The sequence below is a fragment of the Vipera ursinii genome (assembly GCF_947247035.1).
Source record: "Vipera ursinii genome assembly, chromosome: 10".
NCBI classification, from domain to species: domain Eukaryota; kingdom Metazoa; phylum Chordata; class Lepidosauria; order Squamata; family Viperidae; genus Vipera; species Vipera ursinii.
In genome coordinates, this window is record NC_139520.1 from 17,149,201 (window position 1) to 17,160,891 (window position 11,691).

The following is an 11,691-nucleotide window of genomic DNA, read 5'->3' on the forward strand; positions in this document are numbered from 1 at the left end:
TGGACCCCTTTTCTCCCGTGCAATTGAGGGGGCCTTTGCTCAGCGAGTGTAAAAAAAAAAGAGAGAGAGAAAAAACATTTACAAAATTAGGCAGCGTTTCAGAAGGCTGTGCTTGAGTCCATCAGCAATACCTTTTATCCTGAGAGTCCCAACACTCCAGAAATTGGCAAGCGAAGGAAGCTGAGCGTGAGCTTTTTCCCCAACACAGACTTGGCGGTCTGAACTACAAATCCTTCATTCGGTTTCAGGCAGGAAATTCAAAAGGGTTTTAGGGAGAAGAGGGATCTTGGAGGTCATCTATTTCAGCTGAGCTGAAATGCAAGGTCCAACCATCCTGAATTTTAGAAGATAGAATAACAGGGTTGGAAAGGAGGTTTGAAGGTCTTCTAGTGCCAGGGGTCTTCAAACTTGGCCCTTTGATGATTTGTGGACTTCAACTCCCAGAATTCCTCAGCCACCATGCCTGACTGGGGAATTCTGGGGGTCGAACTCCACAAATCATAAAAGGGCCAAGTTTGAAGACCCCTGTTCTAGTCCAACCCCATGAACTTCCGTATCAAGATTTCCAGCAGAGGAGAACTTGCCACTTCTAAAGGCAAACTCTTAGATTGTTGAACAATTCTTAGTTTCTCCATTATTATTTTTTTAACTCAAAACCTGCTAGCTACAGAGAAAACAACCAGAGTTACAAAACTATTGTCTTCGGACTGAACACACAATTTGAAATTTCAGTCAGGTTATAGTTTAAAATATCTAGCCTGCAAGATTACTTAAAGCCAAGATAAATATTGTCTACCCCTTTTGCAGGATAGCCTTTCAAGTATTTGAAGAATATCATTGCCTTCCTCTTAATCGCCTCCACTTCAGAGTTATCCAGTTCTTTCTCTGAGTAGGTTTTAGCAGGTAGGGTTCAGAATAAACTTTATTCCTTGTAATCCCCTCTGTCAATAGTGCTGAATATCTTTTTACATAGTGCTGAATTAATGAGACTCATAATGTTTCTTCTGCCTGTTCCTTATTCTGAAGAAACACAGATGCTAGGGGCTTGAGATGGGCTAATGTTAACTTAAAATAAGTATCCCAACTGTATTAAAACAGTTAATATAGAAAGAAAGGCTGGCTCAGGAATTCTGGGAATTGAAGTCCATGAGTCATAAAATAATAAAAGAGCCAAGGTTTGCCTACCCCTGGCCTAGAGCATAATCTTCATTGGGATGAATTAACTAGAAGAAAAGATTTTGTCTGAGGAAAACACTCTCTTCCTATTATAGAAGAAACTTTGCCACACACTAACTTCTTTAGAGACAGTACTTTGTAAGTCCTTGATTTACAACTGTCCATTTAGTGATTGTTCAAAGTTAAACAACGCCATGGAAAAAGCGACTTTTGACTGTTTTTCACACAAATGTTGCAGCATCCCCACAGTGACGCGATCAAAATTCAAGACGCCTGGCAACTGACTCCTATTTATGACGTTTGCAACGTCCCAAGGTCATTTGCGTCCTTCTGACCAGCAAAGTCAATGGGGGAAAAGCCAGATTCACATAACCACCCTGTTACTAATTATTAACCATGTTACTAATTATTCACCTAACAACTGTGGCAAGAAAGATCGTAAAATGGGGCAAAACTCACTTACCGTAACAAGTGTCTCATTTAGCAACAGAGATTTTAGGCTCAAATTGTGGTCGAAAGTCAAGGACTACCTGTATTTGAATTTCAGCTTCAGTAGCTGGGAACATCTGCATAGATGAAAATAAGTGTCTTATTTTTGGTAAGCTATGGAATAAAACTTGGATCAATGTGGCCCAAGAGGTTCAGAAGAAGCGTGGCATGGCTGATCCATAACCAGAAAGCAGTGAGTTGGAGGGTTCTCCTTCTTACTGACTGGAGATCCGAAGGTGGCCAGAGCGGTATCCTTTGTGCTGGTCCACAACACAAGTGTAGCAAAGCCAAGTAGACAGAGGGGTACAGCCAAAAGGTGTAGCTTCTGACCCGGCATCAGCAGAAATTGCAAAATTAGAATGAGGTCCCAAAAGTTGAGTGTGGCTGAATGGCAGGCCTTACATAATAGCTACCTTTCAAGGATTAGGTATTAAAAAGCTGGAACAATTTGCTGGTGATAAATGGGGCACTGGCCAAAGGGAACTGGTCTTTGATCTATTATTTTATCAGTTGAATTGACCGATATCTGCCAAAGAGCAGGAATTCGCAGCTTTGGATTTTGTTCTTGAGAGCTTGGCAGATTGCTGGTAAACAGAAAATAAATGTTGAGAAGGAAGAACGATCACAAAAGCTGAAATTGAACGTAGTTGGAACAAATTTGGAAATTAGATGCCATCAATATATATATATAGGATTGGATCCAACCTTAGAGTAATCCCATTGATTGAAGTGGGTCTGTGGTCATTATAGAATATCCTGAATCTAGCCCTAATTTTATCATATGAATGAGTACAAAGAATAGCCTGGATATAATTTTTTTCCATGGAATTTGAAGTTTATTGTGTCATTATTATTTTTTTTTTAAAAAAAGAAATCTGGAAATCTCTATGAATTGCAAAAGACAAAGAATGTAAGTGAAAGAGAAAGAAAACAATATTTGAAAACTGCATAGTTTTAAATTTCTTCCCGTTGTGCTTTCCCATTATACCAACATGCTTATTAAAAATATTCCAGATTATAGTCATTATGTTGCTTATTTCTCCCTTAAACACAGTACTCTAAAAGTCTGAATTTGCTGTTTAATGTATAATAAATACATTATATATATATATATATATATATATATATATATATATATATATATATATATATATATATATATACAGATTTAGATATAGATATATATTAAACATAATTTTTAAAAAATAAAAGATGTATATGGCTTTGTTGGCATGACCTCCGTCTTTCCCTTTAGATACAAAGGGAATTGTCTGAGTCAAGATTTTACTCTATCCTTTTCTGACTTGGTACTTTATTTTGCAGATTTAAGAAAGGTTTTATCTCCGTGATTGATCATAGGCAGGGATCCCCTAATAATTCCTTCATTCCAGGGACTTACTCACCCCACTGGGATTGGCCCACCCCACTAGTGCTGGCGTGCTGCTGGTCCCATCAGCCTGTTTATTCCAGCTGGTGGGGTCCAGGAAAAGGGTCTTCTCTGCTGTGGCTTCTGCCCCTCTGGAACATCTTGCCTTGATGTGAGGTTGGCCCCAGCAATTCTGTCTTTTAAAGACGTGGCTCTGCCAGTCAGCTTGCGGTTCCAATGGGGTAACAGTGCAGTGGCGGTCGTTGATTCAGTAATAACAGATCCCACTTGCCCCCCCCTCTGCCTCCACCCTCCCCATGTGTCCTTGGTTTTAATAATAATAATAATAATAATAATAATAATAATAATAATAATAATAATAATAATAATATAATAGAGTTGGAAGGGACCTTGGAGGTCTTCTGGTCCAACCCCATGCTCAGGCAGGAAACCCTTATCATTTCAGACAAACGGTTGTCCAATTTCTTCTTAAAAACTTCCAGTGTTAGAGCATTCACAACTTCTGGTGGCAAGCTGTTCCACTGGTTAATTGTTCTCAATATCAGGAAATTTCTCCTTAGTTCTAGGTTGCTTCTCTCCTTGATTAGTTTCCATCCGTTGCTTCTTGTCCTGCCTTCATGCCGGCCACCTGACCACGGAGACGTCCTCGGACAAGCGCTGGCTCTTCGGCTTTGAAACAGAGATGAGCACCAGCCCCTAGAGTCGGAAACGACTAGCACGCATGTGCGGGGGAACCTTTACCTTTACATAAATATGTGTATGTATGTGTGTGTGCGTGTGTGTATGTATGTATATGTATATGTATATAAATAAATTAAACCTTCGAAGAATCCTACTTTGAAGGAGCAGTTTCATCTCCTTGTTGCCCCTAAGATACTAAACTGCTCAGAGGCAAGCATGTGTCCTAAATAACTTGTGGCAAAATTAAATTGATAGTAATTTTATCTCCCAAGGAAAAACAAAAACAAAAATGCATAGGGAGACTCTGAATTGCCTGGAGTGGTTTTGCAAAGTGCCAGCTTAACTCACAAATGTTGCTTGGCTAAATTGGATCCAGATGTTTACAGGGCATAAAATATTAACAAATATTTCCCAGGGCAGCCGATGGTTATTGAGCTAAGAAATTAATAAATGGAGCAAAGAGAAAGAGAAAAAAAATCATCAGGGTGAATAACACATTTTGGCGGCCAAACATCTACCATTTCTTCGTTTCTTTTAATAAAAGCATAGATCTATGACTGTAAATTAATTGTGGCCATGATAAAGTGGTGTTTGCCTGGTTTATTTACTCGGGCTGTGCAGTGCAACACCCCCTCGCACACACAATTCCTTAATTATTTTATTAGGAAGATAGTCCTGGGTTAGGTTTTCCAGTAAAGATTAGACAAGGACAGATAATCCTTGCCTTACACATAATTCATTTAAAGACTGTTCGAAGTTAACAATGGCACTGAAAAGCTTAGCCACATAAATTTTGGGCTCAGGTGCGGTCGTAAGTTGAGAATTACTTTAGGATACTCACTAAAATGGAAAAGGAGCCAACATCTTTAATCAATAAATGTTCTTTCCGCCGAGAAGATGACCTTTCCCCAGATGGTTTTCAACATGGGATGCTTTTGAGAATTAATTACCCAGTATCATTTAGTCTGCACGGTCATCATCATCATCATCATACCGTATTCATAAGAAGGAGAAAGAGATCTTTAAAATACAAAAGCTGTAAACTCTTAGTAGTGTGACATCCTGACTGGCTGTTATTTCTTTTCCTATTTTGAGTGGCATTGGCTAAACAGCTGCCTGAACATGATAGATTGGCAGAGAGACATCAGATTTCTTTTCTTTTTTTTAATTGCTGGGCCATTGCTAAAAATCTTTTAAGAACCTCCTAGTATTGTACTGCCGTCTCTCCCATTCTCTCTTAAGTTGTTCCTATCAGTCCAGCTCCTTCAAGAGCCCTTTTGTGTGAGATTACTGAAATATCTTTTTGTTTTTTGTTTTTTTAAAAAATTGGCAGGCTATTTGGATGGCTGTGAAAAGTGGCATTCTCTATACGGCATTCCGGAGTGCGGCTAATTTTTTTTTATTTTTATTCTTCTGTCAATCTTGGTGCAGCATTTTAAGAACCACCCAATAAAGGGAGTGCTTGTATCCTAACTACTGAGCAATTACTCCTAATTGACTGGGTTATCTATGCATTCTTTGTTGTCTTGGCATTTCCCAGGATGGCACAAATGCTACGGAGCGGATCCCAGAATAAACTGACACTTTTGCTTTTTCCCGGGATGCGCAGGATGGCTCTTGGCATCAGCTCATAATGCGTTAGCGTCTAACATTAGTTTCCAAGGAATGTAACAGCTGCCAATCTGCCAGTTAGGTAGCTTTTGCTATAGCTTCTTTCAATGGCTTTCCAGCAATATTTTAAAATAGAAAAACCACGCCATTTTCTGCCACCGATAAAAACCGAACACCTGCGCAGAAACCAGCATCAAATCTTATAGAAGGTGCCTCACAAATTGGCCCATTAAGGGACGAGAAGAATTCTTAATCCCGTGCTAGCAAATGCAGAGACGTACGCTGTCACTCTGAATAACAACAACAACAACAATAACAATAACAATAACAACAACAACAACAACAATAATAATAATAATAATAATAATAATAATAATAATAATAATAAGCAGCAGCAGCTCTGGAATCATGAAAATATGTTTTATAGATTCAAGCATCTAGAAGTGGACAAGTGAGGCTGGATGAAAGCTGCAGATGTAGCCAGACTAAGATCAAGACCAGGACCAACATCAACCCCAACACCTCTGCCAAATTAACCAGACCCAATTTATTTTAATATCTATTGGGAGACTTGGATTCTTTCAGATCACAGTTTGAACAGTCCAGTCTCTCGGTCTGATGTAGACTTCTACCACCTCGGTCTCTTCCAGAATGCACCTCTTTGTGATTCGGAAAAACGATCAGCCTTCATGTTGTGTATGTAGAAATGCCAGGCTAGTACTGCCACCGTAACACCAGGTGGCACTGGCTGGGCGTCGTGGTTGGTTAACCTGTCTGGCGGGAAATATACAACACCGGGTTGGGTGTTACCTGGCCGGCGGGAAAATAGAGTAACCGGGTTGGCTGGTTGCATGGGCATCAGTAGGATATAAGAGGACACTGGGGGTTTGGGGACTCAGTTCCATCTTGTAATCAATAAAGGCATCTTATCCTATGTTGATTCGTTCCTGTGTCCACGCGGTCACCCACGCTACAACACTTCACACTTCTGGAGAATAATGGTTTGCTCCAAACCAGGATCAGAACACATCTTCCAGGGGGCTTTCAGAGCTTGGCCTGCGCCTCTAGAACTGTACTATGATAGATGTGATGTCACTCTGTAAATATAGTAACCTGCCTTTTTGCAGGCTAGGCTATTGGTTGATCAGCTGCATGTCTGACAGGCACAAACGGCTCTTTAAGCAGGTTTTCTGGCCAAGTTTGTTCCTTTCCCCTGCTGTGGGATGATTCCAGCAGAAGAGGTCAGGAATTCACTGGGCAGTTTCGGCATGCAAAGCACTCCAGCCGGAGCCGCTGAGTTTCCCTGTTGAGGTCAAGGATGACGTGCCTCTCATTCTCGGAGAACCTCGGGGTCTTTAGTGACACACCAAGCTTCTCAAATGAGAATACGTTGGATGTTCTGAAGGAGAGAATCCTACTTAATGATAGTTCCATATGTACACAGAGGCTTCTCCATACTCACACATTAGGTGGAGAAGTCTCACTAAACCAGGGATTCCCAACTGGGGATGCTTGCACCCTCTGGGGGTACAAGACGATATTCCAGGGGGTGCAAAAACTTGGATTTTCAAAATCAAAGTGCATACGCATAATTCGTTGCCATTATTTCGAACTTTTGTAAGGGGTGCGAGAATATATCAGAAGCATTCTATGGCTGCGGGCTATAGAAAAGGTTGGGAGCCGCTGCACGAAACTACAATTGGATTGCTTTTATTCTGGTTTAGCATCCTATTTAACCCAGGCAATTGTGCTTGGTATCTTTGATCATCATCATCATCATCATCATCATCATCATCATCATCATCATCATCATCATGGTCCAGGTCTCCAGATGTGAATTTTCTCCTGTCTTCAAAAGCCTCAGAGAATTTAATCCTGTGAGTCTACATAATACTTTTATATAGCAATAGCAATAGCACCTAGGCTTATATACCACTTCATAGTGCTTTACAACCCTCTCTAAACGGTTTACAGTGTCATCATATTAGCCCCCCCCCAATGTGGGTCCTCATTTTACCCACCTTGGAAAGATGGAAGGCTGAGTCAACCTTGAGCCGGTCAGGATTGAACTCCTGGCAGGACTCCTGGATAAGTCCTTCTAGCTTGATAAAGCTGGAAGGAGACGTTATTACTTTTAGCCCGAACTCTGAATTGAAAATGTTTGCGATAGTGGCGAATGTGAGGAGCTCAGGTGGAGGGCTGAGTGGAGATTCGTTTTCAGAGCCTATGGGTTGGTTTCTGAACGTTTCATTACCAGGCTAAGTAACATCTTCAGCGGAATTTAGGGGATGTCCATGTCAGTGTCCCTCTGTTTATAAGGGCTTTGGGTGGTCAGTAGGTCTTGTGATGGTGAGGTCACGTCAGGTGAGGTCATTGGGAGGTGAAGTGTTGGTTGAGGGATTGCAAGGGCTGGTTGAAGGTCGGCACCATCGCTGAGAAGAGAGAGATATTGTGTCCACATCTCCCCCCCCCCCCGTCTTTTGGCCCCACCCATCCAGCTGGCTTCTCAAATGCTGGTTAGCTTTAGCGTTCAGTGTAGTGTGTGAACTCTCCCTGCTCCCCACACAATTGTGTTAATTGGATAGTTTGTTTCAAGAAGCCCAGAACACAGCTTGTGTGAAGATCTATGCCTACCATGTGTGTTTATTTTCACGCAATACAATCTAGCAGCAGCAGCAGTTGTTGTTCTCGGTATGAAATTATTTCAATTTTGGTGGCTTCTTGTAAGCCAGCAAAGGCTTGATGGCACATTATGTAAGAAAGACTCCAGGCAAGGCCTGGGTTCCATCCTGCTGATAGTGCATCAAGGCAAGTATGAGCCAAGGACACACTCTACCCTCCCCAGCACACACACACACACACACACACACACACACACACACAGTGCAGCCACAAAATATTGGTTGGCTCTCTTTGCTCCTTTTAGAGTAAACAAAGCTTTTAAGTGCCTTCTATTATTTTACACACGCCAAATGTTTGCGGTTTGGGTAATATCAAACCCTTCCAATTGTACAGACTGGTCTGAAAGATTAATTACACATCTCGACCAGGCCAGGAAGCCTGTCATCAAATTGTCCTGAATGCTGGCTTCATCTGCTGCCCTCCAGCAGTCTGGATGGGCAACTTCAAAACACGGGGGGGGGGGGGAAGCTTTTTTTTGTCTCCACTTGGGTTTGGATTAGACCACTGTTCTAATAAAGTGTGTGTGGGGGGGAAGGCATTAGATAGAGGGGGATGCAACAGTTCGTAGACTTGATGTTCAACAATTTTCACGCTCCGCTTTGAGCAAAGTGTGGTTGCCTCACTTAGCAAGAGCCATTTTCTGCCCTGGTTTGGGTTATGCATACAAGAAAGGAGATGAGGGGATGTTGGAATGGCACCAAAATTATTTTGGAGACAGGTGGGAGATAGGATAAACAGACAGATGATAGGTAGAAGATAGAGATATACAGTAGTTATAGAAGAGGGCGGGAGGGAGAGAGAGGGAGGGGAAGGAAGGATAGAGATAGAGAGATAAGTAGAAGATAGAGGAAGAAGATAGATTGATAGATAAAATAAACTTTTTGTCTTTGGGTTTAAAAAACTTCGGCCTCCCAGATACCCACATCTCTGACCCCAGCCTCAGGAATTTTTGGAGATGGCTTAAGGCTGGGATCCGAAGTGGGAAGTACATGGGAGGCAAATTTATGTCTTTCCCACCCATAACATTGCCACCTCCTACCTCTAAAATCAGGGGTCTCCAACAAAATTGGCAACTTTAAGACGGTGGACTCCAATGCTCAGAATTGCTGGCTGGGGAATTCTGGGAGTTGAAGTCCACAGTCTTAAAGTTGCCCAAAGTTTGGAGACTTCTGCTCTAAACCCCACCACTGATTTTTGATGCCAAGATTCTCTTGGTAGAATGTGTGTTTGTTTGCAGGATTCCTTGAGGTTTCAGTGATGGACGTGGGAAGAAGCTGGTTCCTCCTTCTGTTCTTTTTTTTTTTAGCCCTGTATAATCAGTGCCGCGTAACAGAGTGAGTGCGTTACTCATCCCAGCTTCTGCCAACCTAGCAGTTCGAAAGCACGTAAAAATGCAAGTAGAAAAATAAGGACCACTACGGTGGGAAGGTAACAGCGTTCCGTGCGCCTTTGGCGTCTAATCATGCCAGCCACATGACCACGGAGACGTCCTCGGACAAGCACTGGCTCTTCAGCTTTGAAACGGAGATGAGCACTGGCCCCTAGAGTCGGAAACGACTAGCATGCATGTGCGGGGGAACCTTTACCTTTTTTTATAATCAGTTATGTTGCTGCCAAATCTGCAGTAAAGTTGAACTATATGCAGCCCTTTGTTTGCCGGTTGCTACTCCAGAGTTCACGCCAGCTTTTTACTTCAACAGATACATTTTCAAGGTTTTACCTCCATCTGGTGGCAATACTTTTAATATATGCTTTCCCTCCCCCCCCATCTAAGCTGGGCTGCTGGAGTTTCCAAAAGAAAGTTTAGTTGTCCAGAGGCTCATACAACCTGCTGTGTTATCATCTGATCTACGGCTTTATTTAACCCAGGGGTTTCCAATCCAGGCCAATTTAAGGCCTGTGCACTTCAACTCCCAGAATTCCTCAGCCAATCATGCTGGCTGGGGAATTCTGGGAGTTGAAGTCCACAGGTCTTAAAGTTGCCAAGGTTGGACACCTCTGATTTAACGTGAAATCCAAGATCTTCACACAGCCATTACTTATCTTAAATCTAATTATTATTGTTATTTCTCCTGGTTGTTGTTGGTTGTTGTTTTTTTACGCATGGTGTTTTGCTCCACGATTAAAAATTTTTCCAAAATTAAATCTGCAAACAAAACTTGACAATCTGGATGTGCATTCACATTACACAGAGGTCATTTGGTCATAACACTCTCCATCATATTCAAGAACAATATCTGCTGAAAATTGAATCTGGGATCTGGGAAACGTGCCAGGCCTGTTTCAACTGGATGGTTTGACAGTCCAGAGAGCAAAGAGCGAGCAGCAATCAAAGCATGGCAGTTGTAGGGTCACCATCTTAACCTTCAGATCAATACAAGACCCCAAGGACCTTTTCATAATTGTGATCTCCAGCAATTTGACTTGTGAGCCCATTAACTCAGAGGACTGGGAAAAAAGCCAGTTTAGATAAGTAATTTAATCAAATAATTGGCTAAGGGCGGTATACAAATTAAATAAAACGTAAACGTAAGATGCCTCATCCTCTACCTTGGATAAGATTTATCAGAGAATGCAGGTCTTCCTTCTTGGAAAAAGGAATAGGCCAAATTTCCAGCAGAGGGGAGTGAATTAGCCAATTAGCAATATGCCAAGTCTTTGTGTCATTAAAGGGAGAGGTTCCCAACAGAACTTTACTCATATAATGACTCGACCAAGTTCAATTGGCAAATGGTCATCCTGAATCTTTTCATTTCTCCTGGTTTGTAGACAAATCTTGAATAAGCTCCCTGGTTTCATAAGAGCGCTTTGTGTTGATTGGTTCAACTTTGCTTTGATTATAAACACCCCTACCTCCCCCCCCCCCCGTTTTAGGGCGTGTACGTGTGCAGATCAAACAGAAAACTTTTGTACTGAACTCCACAGCTTAAATCTAATCAAAGATTGCTAGATCTGGCCATCTCAGTTCTGAAAAAAACCACAATGTTATCTTGTTCCCACCTAGGAAATACGTGTTGCACATTTGTTGATCTTTCGTAGGACATTTTGAAAACATACTGGGCAGTTGTTGAAAGGATTAACCTCGTAGCACGTCTTCTAGCATGATGGCGACCAAAATTATCTTGCAGGAGGGTCCAATCTTGGCAACTTTTAAGACTTGTGGAGTTCAACTCTGAGAATTCCCCAGCCAGTATACTAGGTTACACTGCAAAACCCATGGCTTCTTATGCAAAAGCATGAACTCAGGATGACTTCATACAAAGTACCGCTTCGTAAATTTAAAACATCAATGGACCCTAGTAGTTTTCATAAACAACAAAGTCAGCCCAACCCTGCTGTGAATAGACTGTGCTGGCAATTCACCCCTTAATGACTTTTATTTCATGGACCATTAAAGATTGGCTCCTATATTCCCACCGTTAGCTGTTAATTAACCAAGCCAATAGCTGTTGCATAGCCCAAAAATCTCATATAGACATTTTCTTTAGCGTGCAATCTACTCGTGATGTGAGCTTTGCAAAAATATTTTGTTTAGTGAAGGATGAGTAAACAAAACAGCAGGTAGATACATCTGCAGTATAAATAGAACACTGGACATCTCTTATCATTTTTTAAGCAGATAGGAATTCCTGGGGAACTGGAAGACATGTTAAGAGTCTTGCACT

The 11,691-nt window shown here is 41.6% G+C and overlaps 1 long non-coding RNA gene across 1 annotated transcript in view; it reads right to left on the minus strand.

Annotated features, from left to right (window-relative positions):
- The window catches only part of LOC310645094, a 296,214-nt gene that overhangs the window by 194,105 nt on the left and 90,418 nt on the right, over positions 1–11,691 (minus strand). The gene's annotated exons all lie outside the window — the stretch shown is intronic.